Source organism: Eschrichtius robustus, chromosome X, assembly GCF_028021215.1.
Source record: "Eschrichtius robustus isolate mEscRob2 chromosome X, mEscRob2.pri, whole genome shotgun sequence".
Lineage (NCBI taxonomy): Eukaryota > Metazoa > Chordata > Mammalia > Artiodactyla > Eschrichtiidae > Eschrichtius > Eschrichtius robustus.
In genome coordinates, this window is record NC_090845.1 from 36,770,260 (window position 1) to 36,788,404 (window position 18,145).

Below are 18,145 nucleotides of genomic sequence, written 5' to 3' on the forward strand. Positions count from 1 at the left end.
CATCCTCATTCATTCAACCATCAGATCGTTATTGAGTATATACTTTGTAGGCCTTACTACAAAGTTAGGTAATGCTTGAATTTGGCCTTAAGGGCAGTAGTGCAATAATAGAAGCTATGTATGCAAATGATAGTTACAAAGTGGACCAGCACTACTTATAGATGGTAATAAATAAATTTAAATTTTAAAGGTACTTCTAATTTTTTTCGGCAAAATAATTGTTACATCAGAAAACTTTTTTTGTTAACTGGTTAGTATAGAATTTACAGTGTTGGCTGAGGTAGAGATATAGCTACTTCTCCAGGTAAATCTAGCTGGTCAATTTCATCATGAGAAATTTCTTCAACATATGCGTTCACGAAGAAAGCACTTTCTCTGACTTTTAAAAAAATTTTTCTCTTTTTATCCATTTGTTATGGAATTTGAAATTTTGATATTTTGCTCATGTCAGTGTGAACTAATTATTGGGTCATATAGCTAATTGAGCATTTCTTATTTATGGGTTAGTGCCATTTGGTTTCTTAGTTTTTATTTTCCTTTTACATTTCCAGATCCTTTCTCAATTTGGATAAAGTAGACCACAGAAAGCCTAATATTTGTAATACCTGTAGATTGTATTGCTGTTTTGTTTTTAAAATGCTTATCATTTTAATGATCTTTTACACTGGGTTTTTAGATGATATCCACCACTTTGCTAATTTACTTTTCTTTAAAATTTTGTTACCTAACTCCTGCCCTCAAATTTTATTTTATTTGAGATGACTTCTAGATGCCTATGTCAGAACTAGTTCATTCATATTAGGAAAAGATTGACGTCAGAGAGCACTATTATCCTAGTTCATGGTGGTTAATACTTGAAAGTATGCAAATCAAAATGTTTAGAAGCAGTCATTCTCACTTTTAATTAAAATTGATTTGCATATTAAATATGTATGCAGATGTTCTTAATGCAAAGAAGTAACTGGCAGAAAGGTCCTTGAATTGAGTAGCTGATAGCAAAGGCTACTGGGGTATCCAAAGATTTGGGAGAGAGGAAAAGGCAAATTGGCACACACTCTTAGCACCTAAAAGCTCAGCGAGACCTGTGTAAGCCTTTAGAAAATAAACACCATCAAGCACTCCTCTGTCATTCCACCGCTCATGTCCATATGTGAATAATTGTAGGATTTGGTAAAAGGTTTGTCCATATCATTTTAAAGATGATTTAAAACAGAACCAGTGTTTCTGGGACTTAGTGTTTGCCTTGTTCCGATGTTTGGGCTGTGACTCTCCTAGTCTGTGTTTTACCTGGCAAGTTTCCATCCAGTGAATCTGATCTAGCCCCTGGCTCTATCCCATCTCTCTCTCAGATTGGCTGTGTTATAGAAGTGGGCAGGGGAGAATCGCCATGGTAGCGGCATTCCTGATTCCTCCGTCTACTTAGGGACTTTATTCTCAGCACCCAGACTTTTTTCCTTCTTGCCCCCTTTCCTTCATGAGAGGACTCACATATATTGACACAGCTCTTTGCAGCATCCAGAGGGTCCTCGTAAAACTTCTTTCCAGGCTCTTGGTGCCTTGTGAGATAGGCCAGGGACATGACAAAATGGAGACTCAGAGATGTAAGAACTAGCACTTGAACCTCAGCTGCCTGATACTGCTAAACCTCGGCTGCCTGTTTGCACAGGCTGATAAGAAGCCATGGTCAGGAGGGGTCTGGGAAGTTAGCCCTTCCGCCATGAACAAATGTGAGGACACTTATCTAGGACAAAGGCCACAAGAGAAGCAGGATGTGGCCCAACAGGCAGGGCTATAGCCCTGGTTCTGACTCCACCGTGAACTTCCAGGCAGTGAACCCTGCCTGGTCCTGGAACTTCGGTATCTGCTGACTAGATTCCATGCATACTCTATTGCTGCCCTCTCAGATTCTCCTTGTTTGATAGCAGCCTTCCACAGACGTCTATTTGGGGTACTTCTATGATTTATGACTTCCCACCGCAAAAATAAATGACAGAATCTTTACCCTGAACTCTGAAGGCTGGAATAGAAAAGAGCTAATTAATCGAGTCAATGAAATCACTTTTAAGTTAATTTTAAAGGAAATGTGCCCCAAGACCTAGTTTGAATTTTGTACTTTACCTTGGGTGGGGTTTTCTAGCAGAGGCTGAGATGCCTTTGAAGGAAGAAAACTGTTATGGAATGTCTCTTCTGTTACATTTTGGCAAAACTTTTGGGGGCAGAGGCAATGTCATAAAAGGATCTTGCTTCTGAACTATTTCCATTTCCTGAGGAAGATGGTGTAGGCCTCTGGTTAAATCACTTATGAAATAGACACTATTTGCCATCCTTTGTTGACGAGGATTAATGATATTTCACTTTTAGGAATGTCCTTGCCAGAAAGAGGAGAAAAATAAAGCAAGCTTTGGAAAAATCAAAAAAAGTGATGCTGATACTTAATGTTTGTTGAACACTTACTATATGCTCCACCCTGTGTTACCTCATTTAGTCCTTAGTAAAACCTTGCGTTGTACTGCCTTTTTAGGTAGTAATATTGTCTTCAGTGAACAGATAAGGAAACTGAGGGAGAGAGTAAGTAACTTGCCCAAAGTCCCACAGCAGTAAATTGCAGAGTGAGACTCTAACCCATTTTCCAAAACACTGTTAACACAACCTGTGTGATCCCTTCCAGGTGAGTGGGGCTGTGGGTCTGTGTGGCTACCCCACTGCAAACTCCAGACGGGGGCCATGCAGGCCTTAGATGGTGACTAGTACCCCACAAAGTGCACTGCAAGCTTCCTATTTCTGGCAAAGGATTCAGTTACTCATTTCCAGACAAAACTTTTAAAATTCCTTACTGGCAGCCCCACTAATTTATTTATATCTACTTGCTAATTAGGGAGGTTCTTTTGCAAAACTTACATGGGTTGTACTCCAGCCTCAGACCACATTTGAGCCAAATAGTGCAAAAACCCCTCTTGCTGTTGATGCTTAGAATAGCTAAGAATATCTGCCCTCTCCACTCTTGAATAAGTCAAACCACTTAGCCGTAAGACAGAAGCTCTTTTATTATTTTCTTTTCCCCTTGCTCAAATCGTTTCATAACCATTACTCTGACTTTGAGTGAATAACTATTATTCACCCTTTCCTCGTAGAGAAACGTTGAAAATTGCAGATTACGCTCTGTTCCAAAGAGTTGTCGCTGTTCACAATCAAATGTCTTAACACTCAGGATCAGTGAGGCCACGAAGCAAATCTCCAAGGTAATTTTTGGATGAGAATTAACACAAAGAGTAGAACATCATGGAAAAGTTGGAACTCTAGCCCCAAGGCCATTGTGTCGAGCAGAAGTGAAAGATGACACCAGCAGTAAATACAGTGCTGAGGCACCTGCTGGGATGGGCCAGGCTGGGGAAACCGTAGGCCTGTGCTCCTTGTGACTAACAGGATGAGGGCCAGGCAGGGATTTTTTCCCCGTGCCTTCTCTCGTAAGACTACTGTCTTATTGAAGAAACATCACAGGGCAAATTGCCAAGCTGTCACAAAGCATGTGGCTGTAAGAAATTACCCCTTCATAATTCAGGTTCATTGTTGCATCCTGACTTTCCGAGAGGTTTTTCCTTAGCTGGCCACACTGGAAGTTCCTGTGTCCTGGTTAGGATCTCAGCTTACTGCTGCTTTTGGTATCTGGCAAATTGGCCTTTGGGTATTCTAACGGGCAGAATTCCTTCCTGTCAAATTCCAAAAGTGCTTATAAGTCTATTATACTTCAACTAAAAAAAAAAAAATCCAAAAGTGCAGTTTTTAATTCCTATGACCTATGAGTTCCCATGAAAACTGTTCTTCTGATGTTGCTTTAACCTTGTACACTATGGCACATATTTGCTTCCTCTAAGACTTCCCCAGTTGGCTTCCGTTTTACATGCTCAAGGCCATGTCTGTATCTAAGAGATATGTAACCTTGCGTCTTTGGTCCTAGACTTAGAAATGTCATGGCAGTCATTGCTTTGGTTCCCTACCGGCTCCTTAGGGTGGCCCAGTTCAGTAGAGCTTGTTTTCCTTCCTGCACTGCTTAGTTATGGTTGGGGAGGCTGAACTCAGTTTTTCCTTCCCGGTTGACTCTTGAAACACAGCCATCTTTCCCCGCAGGAGAGCAAGCCCCTGCTGATAGGAAATCTCTCTGTGTGCACACGGCAGTTTGCCAGCATGGATGGCTGCCAATGGTTTGCTCTAGTTGCAAGGAGTTGATTTTCCATGGACGGCGGTGCTGGGCTGCACAGGTGGCCCGCGGCACAGTAGGCTCTTCGCTGATAGAAGCTTCTTTGTGGAGAAGTGCCTCTGGTGTGCTTGGGGTTCCCACAGACATTTGTGACAGTTGAATGATAAAAAAAAAAAAAAAGTTTTCACGTTGCTGTGATTTGGGGCTTATTAAGAGGCAGAGGACGTGTCAAGATTAGGGTATGCTGCAGGCCCCTCAAGAGGTAATGGGTTGCCCCAGCCCCAGGTGGGCCAGCTGGCTGTTACATCAGACCTGGAGCCCCTCAGGAAACCCCCTCGATCTCTATTGGCCTGTTGAAGGAAAGTATTAAGGATTCCCCACTATGTGACCCGACTTGGTAGGACATGGCGTGGGGCCCTGGCTAATAACTCTGTGAGCGTGAAGAAAGGCCAGCTCCCTGGAACTGCACCTTCGGGAGATGGACCTCCCTCCCCCCTAACTCCCCACTTCTGGCAAAATGCTGCAGTCTCTGATCTTCTGTTTTTTTAATTGAAATCGTATTGACTTATCGCCTTAACTCTATGTGGCACTTTCTCCAAAAACACAGGGCAGGAGGCCCTCTAGGGTACAATCTGAGTGCTACCTATAAAAAGGTTTTTCAGTAGGGTAGAAAACACTAGAATGCATGCTCGGAGTGAGGGTAAGTATTGTTTCAAGAAACCCTCATTTAAATTGTGTATACGAGGCTTCAGTATAAATCTTATTTCTTACGTAGATTGATGGTGGTCAAGTCTGAAACCCTTGACTTTGAGGCTAGTCTCAAATTGTGTCCCACTCCCATCAACATGCTTTTCCAATTGGCCCAGCTTCTGCCCTGCAAAGCCTCAGTTGTGCGGAACCATCCTTAATTATATGGACCTGGGGCACTGCTAGGTCTTAAATCATCAAAGACATTAAATTATGGCCACACGGCACTCTCTGAGGCAAAGGATATACTCATGGACTTAAGATTTTTGTTTTTTATGAGTTAAAACAAATCGCTTTTCTATTAATTCTCAGTTAATAAGAAAACTCACTGAGCCCCAGCACGACGCTGTAAGCACTTTGGTTAACTGGCGCTTCTCCCTTGAATCCAGGAGGAAGGTAAAGCGGACAGCAGGCAGGGACCTTTTCTGGGGAAAGAGTAGGCTTTGGTGCCTTTGGTTTTCATGCTGTAATAGGTGGGCCTGACTAGTGGATGTGGAGAATGCATTTAGCTATCTGTACAATACACTTGGCCTCTGACCCACAGCATGGGTAAGGAATTGTTCTAGCAAGCTCCTCCGAGCCACGCCTAGAAAGTATCCTCTAAGATGTATTTATTTAGTCTTTAGAAGGAGAATGAAATGAGAACAGTGGCAGCCGCAGTTGATTGGGCGTTGATTGTTAGGCATGGGCCTAAGTGATTTAGTTTACATCATCTTATCTGATCCGCTTAACAATCCTCCCAGGTGGCTATCATCATCGCCATATGAGGAAAAAGAAAACTGGGTCTTATGGAAATTAAGTAACTTATCCAAGGTTGCACGTCTGAGTGGCAGAGAAGGGATACCTGTGAGCCGAGCACTCACATGCCATGGGGGGGCGGGGGGTGGCCTCTCTACACTGACTGTATAGTCCCTCCTGCCTGGAATGTTCTCTCCTGCCCATCCCCAGCCATCAGAATGTATTACATTTGGCAGGGCCCTAGTCTGAATGTTAAGTGTCGTGAAATGATTTCCTGTTCTCTGTACCCACATGGCACGTGGTTGTCCCTCTTGTGGCATGTCACATTCTGCTGTGTATTGGCTTATAGTTGTCAGATGTGAGTATTACCCGCTCTTAGGGTGCAGTTCTCAGTGGATGGTTCTATTGCTTCTTCTTTGGTTTCAGTAAGGAAGTACCCACTGTCTTCATCAGTGGGGTCTGCTTTGGCAGTTTCAAGTTCAGGCTCAACCTTTCCTTCTTCTGTGCACAATGATTCTTGTTCTTGAGGGATGAGAATATTTCCCTTCACAGGAATCACTATGAAGTAATTTTACATGACAGTCATTGATTTTCTGATTGTGACTGTATTTGTCAGAGCGATTCTTTTCGGAACTTCAGCCGTAATGGGATAGGCTTTTTGAAAATATATACACAAGCAAAAATGGACAGCTTTTATTCTACAACAGATCTGTTCCATTTTTTGCTGTTACACACCTTCATGAGTGTGAATGGATGAACAAATTGTGGTATATCCATACAATGGAATTCTATTCAGCAATAAATAATAACAAACTAAAATAAAATATGGTAGTATCAAAATTGGATTTTCTTTGCATTTTGAAAGTCTGAAGGTAATTGAAACTCGGTTTACAAGGATTGGATGTCTAGAGAGCTTTCCTTGTAGGGGAAGGAAAACTATCATTTCTTGAGCCCCTGCTCTGTGCTGGGCTCCACATTCAACGTGTTTCTGCTCCTCCTGGCTTCCTCCCTGCCCCCTTTGAAAACTCATAAGTAACATAACAGCAGAATATGGGAACAAATGGGCAATTCCCAAGATTGCATCTTATCACTGTCTTTTTTTTTTAGAGATGGAAGCAGGCCCAGTGGGGTGGTGCTCAAGGATACAACAGTCCTGGTCTGATAAAGCCGGAATTGACCCCAGGCCCAGCTTACCCCAAAGCTTTTTGTCCACAGCATTTACTGTTCAAGGAGAAGCCCTGGAATTTTCGCTGTGCCATAAGAGAGAGACTCGTTCAGTGAGTGTCTCCTGAACAAGTTCTCCCCACCCCCTTGCCAAGGCCGACTTGATCAAATCACTTACACTTTGAGATGAATTGCTATTTTATTGCCTGTTAAGGGTATTTTTTTTCTCTCTTAATGCCAAAATTTAACTATGAAATATGTGTTTTAAAGTGACATTTCAGGGACTCTGACATTTATATGGGAAGGAAAGATTAGAGCAAGATCCCACCTCATGCTTCTCAAATAGGAGACATTTGCCCAGGAGTCGAGGCTGACTCTGCTTTGGAGGTTAAGTCACAACAGCGAGCAATACATTTCTTGAGCGCTTTCTAGGTTTTAGGCAGGGTCCTAAGCACGTGAGCTGTATTTCACATAATCCTGACTGTCCCTCCATGAGGGAAGTCTGTGATCCCCATTTGACACATGAGAGAAGGGGGGCTTTGCCCAAGGCCACACATTAGGGAATCACGGGAGCTGGGCTTTATGTCTGGTCAGATGCAAGGCAAAGCCCGTGCTCAGTCTTCATGTTCCGGGATTTGTGTGTCAATTCTCGGCCTTGGAGACTAGTGCACAAGCTCCCAGGGAGAGGGCCCAGATTTGTTGGCAGCACAATTGCTGCTCAGAGTACAGCCCCCCTCTGTGAGCACTTTCTCTGCCTGCAGTTGTGAAGACAGGCTTCGAACTTTCTCAGGTGAAGGTTTGTTCCTTCCAGACGTTTGTTTGGAGTTGAAGAACAAAGAAAATTGGAAGAACCTAGTGAGGCAAGTGCCCTTGTGAAGGCCTGTACTTCATTCTTAACTTGCTTTATCCAGATTCTGGCTTATTTTTACCTTCAGGGTGACATTGACAGAGTTAACTATGAGGAAAGGAGTCCAGAAACCCTCTCTGAAGGAGGCAGCAGCCCTCTGGCCAGCTCATCCCAACAGCAGAGCTCTCTCTGTGATGCCATCTCCTTGGTGAACTTTTCCATTTTGTTTCAGAGCGTTTCCCCATGGGGCAGATATTATCTCCATTTTATAGACCCAAAATGGCAGAGATAGGATGTGAAAGGAGAGGTTAAAAAGGGAACGGAAAAGAAAAGAAGAAATGCCTTTCCCCTGGATCATCTGTAGACTTTGGGAAAGTCCTCTTACCATTTTATCTTGGGATTTGTGAGGTCCATCTCCATGAGCTGCCACCTCATGCTGCTACTGCCCCTTAATTTTCATTACAAAGTATAAGATACTGATTTCCACTGGGTATGAAGAGTCCTCCTCCTATTACGGTAGAGATTTGTCCTGTTTTGTTTCCTGAAAGCCATTAGCAGTTTCTTTTGTTCTGTCTCTGGCATGCTCTGGTGTGTGCATTTGTTTTGCAAGAGTGAATTTGTAACTTGTCTTCAACCATGTCTGCAGTGATGCCTGGGGATTAAAGGGGACACATCTCAAGGTTATATAGGACCATTAAATTGGGCAGCTGTGGCAAGGACAGCTCAAGCCTAGACTTAGGATTCATGGCAACTGATTAAAGAAGTCGGCAGAATGATGTTGAGTAAGAGCAAGTGGACAATCCCATCATGGGGGGAAAAGCCACCCAATCTCTCTGTGAATATTTATAGGACAATTAAGCTTTGCTCATCACTGTGCTGAGTACTGTGGTGGACTCAGAAAAAGCTGGGAGGTTGTCTGTATTTTCTAGCTATCATCTATTTGGAGAGCTAAGATCTAAAACACAAAACAGATGAAGAAAGAAGGATCATCTCACTGTAAGTGCAACCAGAGTGGTCTTTGTGATCTAGGGTGTTGGCTTCAGTGCAGCAAACATTGAGAGTATAAAAGGTTCAATAAGATACCACCTCTAAGCTAAGGAAGCCTTCCTCTACTGAGAAGGTGTACCTGTAAATGATTAAACTGTAGTGTAATCATGTAATGGAAACAGATACAAGAGTAGGCAGCTGGAGGGAAGCCATGAAAGCTTAGACTGGAACGATGCTGCTTGGGCTCAAGTCTTGACTCTGCCACGTACTGATCAGGCGATCTTGGGAAGCGTATTTAACCTCGCTGTACCTCCATTTCCTCATCTGTAACGTGAGTAGTAGTAATAGTATCTACCTCATGGGAGGTGGGATTGTTATCAGGATTAACCAAGCTGATACACACACACGCGTGCGCATGCACACACACACAAATAAGAGTTCCTGGTACGTGGCAATGCTATGTGAGTGATGCTGAAGAGCAGTACGGAAGGGGAAGAGAACCTCTTCTAGAAAAGGGTAGAGTGCAGGTCGGGGAAAGTTGTACGATGGGGTCCTTACCACAGGGTCTTTAGAATGTCCAGGGGATGTCTAGACAGAAAATGAGCAAAGACGCAAAATGGCATGATGGATTGTAGGGAGCTGCAGTTGGTTGGGTATTTTTTGAAAGGTCAGATTTAAATGTAGGGGATTTAAATCCTAGGAGAAAACATGACCCAAGTTGGGCTTCAAAGGATGGGTAGAATATTGGTAGGTGGGAAGGAGTGCTTTTCAGGTTGGAGAGAATGTACGAGCAAAGGTATAGAGTTGAGGCTGTTTGCTCAAACAGTTATAAAAGAACGCGCAAAAAAGATCACGAGGGGGGGCATTTTCAGCAATGTGGTTGATTGCTAAGACTCAGGAGAAAGGACTTCATACTAAAATGTGGGGTTGAGATTTAGCCCATACTAAACTAGAGTTGCCCCGGTTTTATTAAGGAGAGCAAAATTGTCAGGATGGAAGCCGTGTGTGAGAGGGAAGAACTTGGTGACAAGGGGACAAAGCGTAGGTTAAGGAGGGAAAATTGGGAATTTAAACCAGCTTTGCTTTTGTGGTAATGAATGAAAGATTAGAAGTAAGGGCAGAAAGGCTGGTATCTTTGCTGTAAGAGACCAATGAGGTAACTCGCCAGAGTTCATAGCACCCCAGGAATGCTCTGTGCTTCTCTCACTCCAGTGGTATGAGTTTTGCTCTCAGTGTAGGATGTGTGGCTCCTGTGAGTGTGATAAAATTAGTGGAGCCCCAGCCCACCCCCTTCTTCCGAAACTGTGCTGACTTCAGTAAACTATGCGCAGGAGAGAGATTTTGATTCAGTAGGGTGATGTATAGGTTAAAATTATTCTGAGTCACCTGTTTGGGGGATCATTTTGCTGAGAAGTGCTAACGCTTCTGACCTTGAGTTTAAGAAACAGTGGCACTGTTATTCTGGTGGTGTTCGTGATGTATAATCTCTTTTTGCAACCTTCTGTGACTGCTCGACAGTGATTGGGAATGGGGAAAAGTCACACTAACATCAAAAGAAATCTTCATACAGTATGCCGTAGCTTGGTTTTTCAGTAATTTGACAAGTGGTCTTTTTACTTATGTCTTTTGCAATTTCTTAATGATTTTTGAGTTTCAGAGTAAATTAATTATTATCACTAGAAACAGTCCTGATAAATCTACCCAGTTTTCTCCAGAAACTCTTTTACACCTCCCCAGCCCCTGTAAAAGAAATTGTTTAGAGGCCATTAAAGGGGTCACTTTGAAGGTGTCTGTATGGATGAATGAATGACTTGTATTCTAGTCCTGGCTCTGTCTCTAACTAGCTGTGTGATCTTGGGCAAATATTTTGCTTCTCTGGGCCTCATTCTTCTCGTCTGTAAAATTGTGGGAGTTGCAGTAGGTGATGATGTTGATGAAGATAATGGCTAACATCGATTGAATGCTTCTGATGCACCAGGTACTATGCCAAGTACTTTACACATCTTGACTCACTTAATCCTCCCATCAGCCCTGCCCAGGAGGTACTATCATCCCTGACCCCACAGGTAACTTGCCACTCACTTGGGTAACTTGCAAAAGATCTCTCAGATGGTAAGTGGTGTAGACACGATTATTCTAACCCAGGAAGACTGCCCCTGAGCCTGTTCTCGTGGCCACTGCTTCCTCCTGCCTCTCACTCTTTCCCTGCTGACAGTAGGTGACTTCTTTTTTTAAAAAATATTTATTTATTTATTTATTTATTTGGCCGCTTCGTGTCTTAGCTGCGGTACGCGGGATCTTCGTTGCGGCATGCGGGATCTTTAGTTGCGGCATGTGGGATCTAGTTCCCCGACCAGGGCTCGAAACTGGGCCCCCTGCATTGGGGAGCGTGGAGTCTTACCCACTGGGCCACCAGGGAAGACCCAGTAGGTGACTTCTAATGTGGTACCCAGTGGGGGTTTAGGAAACGTCACGACCTCAGTGCTGTGTGGTGAAATCACCCCACTCATCTGCACTCATCCTCTGACAATCCCAGGTTGAACCCACTCAGGCAGCTCATTGCTCCTGTGATGTGTGGAATCTCCTGAGGTGGCTGGGGGTGAGGAGGCGACAACCTTGGAGCCCTTGCTGGTTCCCAGGAGCTTTTAGTCCTGCTGCCCTAGAAGCCCGCTGCCGCCTGGCTGGGCCTCACCCCCTTGACCAGGGTCCCCACAGAGGAATCCCAAGGCAGAGCTGCAGGTGAAGGAGCTGCCAGGCTTCATGCCTCTTCCAAGAGTGCAGGTTAGAACAACTTGTTAGCACAGATTTGAAAATGAATGAAAACAGGCCTTTTTCACAGAAATGGCTATGCAAAAAGTAAGGAGATGGGTATTCTCCAGCTGCAAAACCATATGGTTTATTTTTCCTAAAAGCCAGAGCAGACTTCTGGATTCATAACTGTCTAGATGCTTAACAGAATGAAAGAATCTTCCAAGAGGCAATTCAGAACGTAAAAGGATTCTAGGCAGTACAGGTTCTCGGTAGCATTCATGGCTGTGGAAATATTTGGAAGAGCTTAATAATATCAATATTAATAATAGAATAACAATGGGATAACCATGATTTTTGTCTAACATTTCCTGCTTATCAGGCCTGAATGGCTGCTGAGTACATTAGACATATTATCTATTTCGACCACTCATCAACCTTACAAAATAGTAGAGTAGAGCCATTGTACACGTGAAGAACTTGGAAGCATAGGGTTGTATTTTTTGGTGTCTGCCCAGTTTTTGTTCAAGTTAGAGTACTATGTGTCAGTCACCTGGCAGAGAGTTACTGGCCTGACAAGTTCCAGACTTTTATTGGTCAAACAGACTTGAAGCTATGGTCTTCTTAAAAAACTTTATTTTATTTTATTTTAACTTTTTATTTTATACTGGAGTATAGTTGATTAACAATGTTGTATTAGTCTCAGGTGTACAGTAAAGTGATTCAGTTATACATATACATGTATCTATTCTTTTTCAAATTCTTTTCTCATTTAGGTTGTTACATAACATTGAGCAGAGTTCCCTGTGCTGTGGAGTAGGTCCTTGCTGGTTATCTATTTTAAATATAGCAGTGTGTACATGTCAATCCCAAACTCCCTAACTATCCCTTCCCCCCATCCTTCCCCCTCCCCGTAGCCATAAGTTCATTTTCTAAGTCTGTGAGTCTGTTTCTGTTTTTTTTTTTTTTTAAATTTTTTTTTATAGCTACTTTTTTTTTTTATTTTTATTTATTTATTTATTTTTGGCTGTGCTGGGTCTTCGGTTCGTGCGAGGGCTTTCTCTAGTTGCGGCAAGTGGGGGCCACTCTTCATCGCAGTGCGGGGACCGCTCTTCATCGCGGTGCGCGGGCCTTTCACTATCGCGGCCCCTCCCGTTGCGGGGCACAGGCTCCAGTCGCGCAGGCTCAGTAGTTGTGGCTCACGGGCCCAGCCGCTCCGTGGCATGTGGGATCTTCCCAGACCAGGGCTCGAACCCGTGTCCCCTGCATTAGCAGGCAGATTCTCAACCACTGCGCCACCAGGGAAGCCCCTGTTTCTGTTTTGTAAATACATTTGATCATTTATTTTAGATTCCACATATAAGCGATATCATACGATATTTCTCTTTGTCTGTCTGACTTCACTCAGTATGACAATCTCTAGGTCCATCCATGCTGAATGCACATGGCAGTATTTCCTTCTTTTTTATGGCTGAGTAATATTCCAGTGTGTACATGTACCACATGTTGGCAGAACACTCTCTGACATAAATCGCAGCAATATCTTTTACGATCGCCTCCCAGAGCAATGGAAATAAAACCAAAAATAAACAAATGGGACATAATTAAACTCAAAAGCTTTTGCACAGCAAAGGATACCATAAACAAAACAAAAAAACAACCCACAGAATGGGAAAAAGTATTTGCAAATGATGTGACCAACAAGGGATTAGTCTCCAAAATTTACAAACAGCTCATGCGGCTTAAAACTATGATCTTTAATCTAGCCATAGATGGTGCATTTCGAATGAGGCCTGTAAGGGTATTAAAACTTTGGGAAAAGTCTTCTGGCAAAAAATATAGGTACAGAACCGCAGAGCTTTTGCTATAATATCATTTGTATTGCATGTTCACTAAACAAAGGAAAAGCTGCAGGACTTGCGGCCAGTGGGATGTGGCTCTGGATTTCACTAGTAAATTGTTTGGCCGTTTGGCTCATACAAATGAACACATAGAGCTGTGGGATTTTGTGAAGATGGCATTTGTTTTTACTCTTTCCCCGAGGTGGCAGTGGATTAGAGTGGAAGGTTTGGGAGGGATAGGTGTGTGTAAAATGGGAGTCCTCAATGGGAGATGTCCAAAACCGGATGAGAGAGACGGGTGGAGCTGGGGAAAAGGAGTTCGCACTTACCATTGCTTGGAAGAGTTTTTGAAATTCCAGATCGTCTTAAAGGAGGGCATGAGCTTTTCTGTGCCTGCCAAAAGGAGTACAAGTTTAAAAGGTAAGAAGCTCCAGTGGCTTCACAGTTCGAGCACATAATGATGTGATTTATATGCTGTAATTATATACATTTCTGTGGAGTGAAATGTCCCTAAATTTAAAAAATTGCATGAAAGTGATTTGGGGTGTTACTTGATTTTTAAAATTCCACCTTTCAGAGAGAGAGCAGGCACACACACTCATTGCTTTCATGTTTACATCTGGGATATTTGTATCTTCCGGTTGCTAGAGATGGGTACCTATGGGAGAGCAGGTTGTCGCAGCTCAGAGTCCTTCACTGAGGTCACTGACATTCCCCTGCGCTCCAGTTAGAAAGAACAGCACTGATGTGTATCTTAAAAATAACTCAGCCTGAGAGCCATCTGACCTTCGGAGAGAATTAAGCGTGCTCCAGGGGAGAAGATAGGCATCGAAGTTTGGAAAGGGCTGTCCTGACTAGAGATTTTCTTCTAACGACACTCGGTTGGAAATGCAAACATTTGAAAAATTATCCTCACGGCTGTTCTAACATAAGAGTTTCAACAGGTTGGTTTTGCTAGCTAGGGTCCTTTGGTTACGCTGTGTAAATTATTCCCCCACTTGGATGAAAGGGATAGAACACATGCAGTTAATACACAAACCATCATAGTAAATTTGTCCTGAGTTTTACTGAAGTACATTTCTGTGATACAGAATTTTGTGTCACAGGATTCTGTTTTTAACACTATTAAATCCCAAAAGGTACCAAATCTGAGAAAACAAGCATTCCTTCAATGGGTGCTGTAAGTAGGGCACCATACTGGGGGCTACTGGAAATGTAAAACACAGTGGCTCAGTTCCTGACCTCCACTGCTTTCATGCTATTAAGATGACAAGACGTTGGGATTGACATATACACACTACTATATATAAAATAGATAACCAACAGGGACCTACTGTGTAGCACAGGGAACTCTACTCGATATTTTGTAATGACCTACAAGGGAAAAGAATCTGAAAAGGAATATATATATATATATATATATATATATATATATATATATATATATATACATACACACACACATACACATACATACATACATACACACACATACATACATATAACTGAATCACTATACTGTACACCTGAAACTAACATGATATTGTAAATCGACTATACTTCAATATAAAAAAAGGAAAAAAAAGAAAAAAAATTATGAGGAATGACAAAAGAAAAATGACAAGGTAGACACATAAAGTTTCAAGGCAGATCGAAACCAGAGTCTGTGAAGTGACATAACTGTAGCAGTGTTCATTGAATAGGTTTTCTTTTAACCCTTTGATTTGGGGTCTTTATTCTCAGGGTTTGATTACTGAAGAGCCCTAGACACTGGATGTCAGGCTCAGATGGAGTCCTGAGGTTTGCGGCAGATTGTCAACCCTGATTCCTGTACATTTGGATGATGTTGTTAATAAACTCACTTTTCAGGGGCACTTAAAATTTGGAGAAGCAGGTCAGGCACAGGTCGGATACACAAAATAAAATGAATTAAACTAAGTATCAGGCAAGCTAGTTTATCAAAGTTCCTAATGTGGTATAATCCAAAGGGCTCGGCCTGTGAGCCAGGGCATTGGCTTTTAGTTCTGTCTTGGTCACTTACAGAACGTGGGCCTTCGGTTAACACTTAATATTCTCTGAACCTGCTTCTTCATCTTGCAAACGGGCATGTGGATTGTGTGGACTTCATGGGGTTATTGTGAGTATTAAATGGAATTTTCTGAATGAAAATACTTTATAAACTATAAAGCACATTACAGATGTGAGATGATATTTTAATGTTACTTGTTACATAAAATCCAAGAGCCATTTTCTTCCTCCTGCTGTCTCTAATGATTATATAATAACATTTCTTCACTCATTCTTCTTTTGCTTGTGTTTTCCGGTTCTCTCTCAAAACACACTTCAATCCAGATAAAGATCATCTCCATCACCCCCTTGTGCCCCCTCCTGTCAGCCTGTCTTCCATTATCCCCTCCATGGATAATCACTCTTATGATTACTATCACTGTAGGTTATTTTGGGCTCCTGCAATTTAAATGACTGAAGAATCAACAGATGCCAATATTATGTTATCCCCATGGTGTATCGAGGGCCCCTGGTGCAATCCCAGACCTGTTTGCCTTTTTTTTTTTTAAACTATATCATCCCCTCCTTCTTAGCCCCCTGGAGCAGTGGAAACCAACCCTTCCAGAACAGCCTGCATCACGGGCAGAACCCAGGGGCTCCCTGAGTCCTTGCCCTGACCTTCCCAGGACACTCAGGCAGCAGCTACAGAGGGCACGAGACCCCTGTCCCTGTGGGCTCTTGTGGCCTGCACCCCCCTCACCCCCCAAATGGCCACAAGGGCCGGAATAAACAAGTGCCAAACTACCAAAAAAAAAAAAAAGAGAGAGACTATATCATTAAATTTTTTTACTGTATCATTAAATTTTTTAAAATTAATACCCTCTAGCATTTTGGAAGGTGTTTGTTTCATATGTACGTGGTCCTCAGGCTCTTGCCCCTCCCCAAATGGTTAACAGATTGTGACACAGTGGGACACCTCTTCCTATACTGTATTGTCCATAATTTACCCATTTCTCTCCCAAGCCCTCATCCTCGTGTCGGTGGCATGCCTCCTGCAGTAGTAGAAGCCACTGTCCGCTGAGCTGGCAAGTCAGAAGAGGGCTGGTGTTTAACCCGATGTGGCCAAAGGCACAATGTGGAGCGTGTACATTTATTTGAGGTCGCTTGGCACAGGGCCTCAGATGTGTTCAAGGGCCTGAGCCGCATTTTGGGGGAGGAGCTGAGGGAAGGATCTGACCTCCTGGGAGTTGCCAGTGCCTCACCCTGCCCCCCAGGCACCCCAGTTAGGGGGCCAGGACTTCCGCTCCTGTAAGCTGGGTCTGGCTGCCCGCCTGGGGTTTCCCCAGGGCCTCTTCTGGACAAAGGCTTGTGCTGGTGATGGCGCTCTCTCAAGAGGCAGTGACTTGGTCTTCCCCCAGAATGTTCTGGTGCTACACAGACTGTAGAGCGTTTAAGGTGAGGCTGAGCAGGTAGCCCGCTTCAAAGCCCCTCTCCTTTGTTCCAGGAGGAAAGGGAGGGCCAAGCCGATCAGCGCGTTGCCCTGCTTACAGCTTTTTCTGAGCTGTTCTCCTAGATCTTGCGGATAAGATGAGGCATAGGGACATGGTGCTTCCCCCATCACAGCCGATTGTATCAGAGAGGTCACCTGACCTGACATGGGCCTCTCAGATCCTCTCCTCCGTGAACTTGAAATCAGCATCCAAGGCTGTCCGTCCGTCTCTGTTGGGTGTTTGAATTGGCAGGTGCTCTCATGGGGGGGGCTTTTGTCACTGTGTAGAGAGATCCAGACTGCGGCAAGTGTGCAAGGGAGGCACATTCCAGAGCCCTTGCTTCCAGGGGAGGGAAAGGGTGCCCCCCCGGCACCTGTTCCTGGAGCTGCCAGCTGCTTGTGCTGCCCCCTGCAAGGTGCCCATGACCCTCAGGAAACCCCCCTTTTGCTCCAGGTGGCTGATATGGCTTTTCCCTGCAGCCACGCAGTCCAGGGTCGCAATACTTTCTGGTTGAACAACCCAAGACCAAATGAGTTGGAAGAAGAGTTGAGCAAAAATAACGATAGCCGTTGATTTCAGAGATCAGAATGTACCCGTGGTGCCTGCTGGGTCCACCCTGGCAGCAAGTCAGTCACTCACAGTGTGTGCCAGGACTTCGATGGCTCTTGCCGTTGAGTGCAAGCATATGAGAAGGTCTGGTGGCTTCCCCTGTGCCCAGGAAAGCATTTTCTTGGTCATTAGCTTGTGTGGAGTACAGGGGGGCTCAGCTCTTCTGGGCCCTTCACACTCCTTGCAGTCACTTTCTGCCAATGCTGTCATCAGTGGGGAAGAATTTCTGCTTTTTGCTGGGAAGACTATTTTTAAAATAAGTAGATGGCGACTGTCAGGGAAGGAGGGGACTTACATTAGTGGCCCCTGAGTTGGAGGTGCCTGGTGACCAAGTTGTACTTTTCTGAACTTCTAATTTGCCAGAGCCCACAGCAGTTGTATTTGTTTCTAAGCACAACATGGAAGCAATGCAACAGCCTTTAATGCAGGTGCCACACCTGATTGTTGGTGTGCCTCCAGTCTGTCAAGCTCCCCCACCCATGTCGCCCATCCCAGGCGCTCTCAGCAACCTAAGGGGCCAAGGTCGGGTGCCTGTTGATGTGTCCTCCATGAGGCGCATGCTATCAAAGCACTCTCTCTGACCGTGTTTAGTCATCAGAAGCAAGTGCTAGATGCCACGGGATTCATATAGCTAATAACAGAGTCCCACGAGGGACTCATCTGTGGTGGGCTAGAAACGGGGCTCCCTCAAGAGCCAGTGATTTGGTCTGCCAGCAGAATATTCCGGTGCTGCAGTCCACAGTGTTTACAGTGAGGCTGACCAGCTCGCCTG

The 18,145-nt window shown here is 44.0% G+C and overlaps 1 protein-coding gene across 1 annotated transcript in view; it reads left to right on the forward strand.

The window, feature by feature from the left end:
• Positions 1–18,145, forward strand: part of TSPAN7 (tetraspanin 7) — a 140,868-nt gene that overhangs the window by 75,703 nt on the left and 47,020 nt on the right. The window lies entirely within an intron of this gene.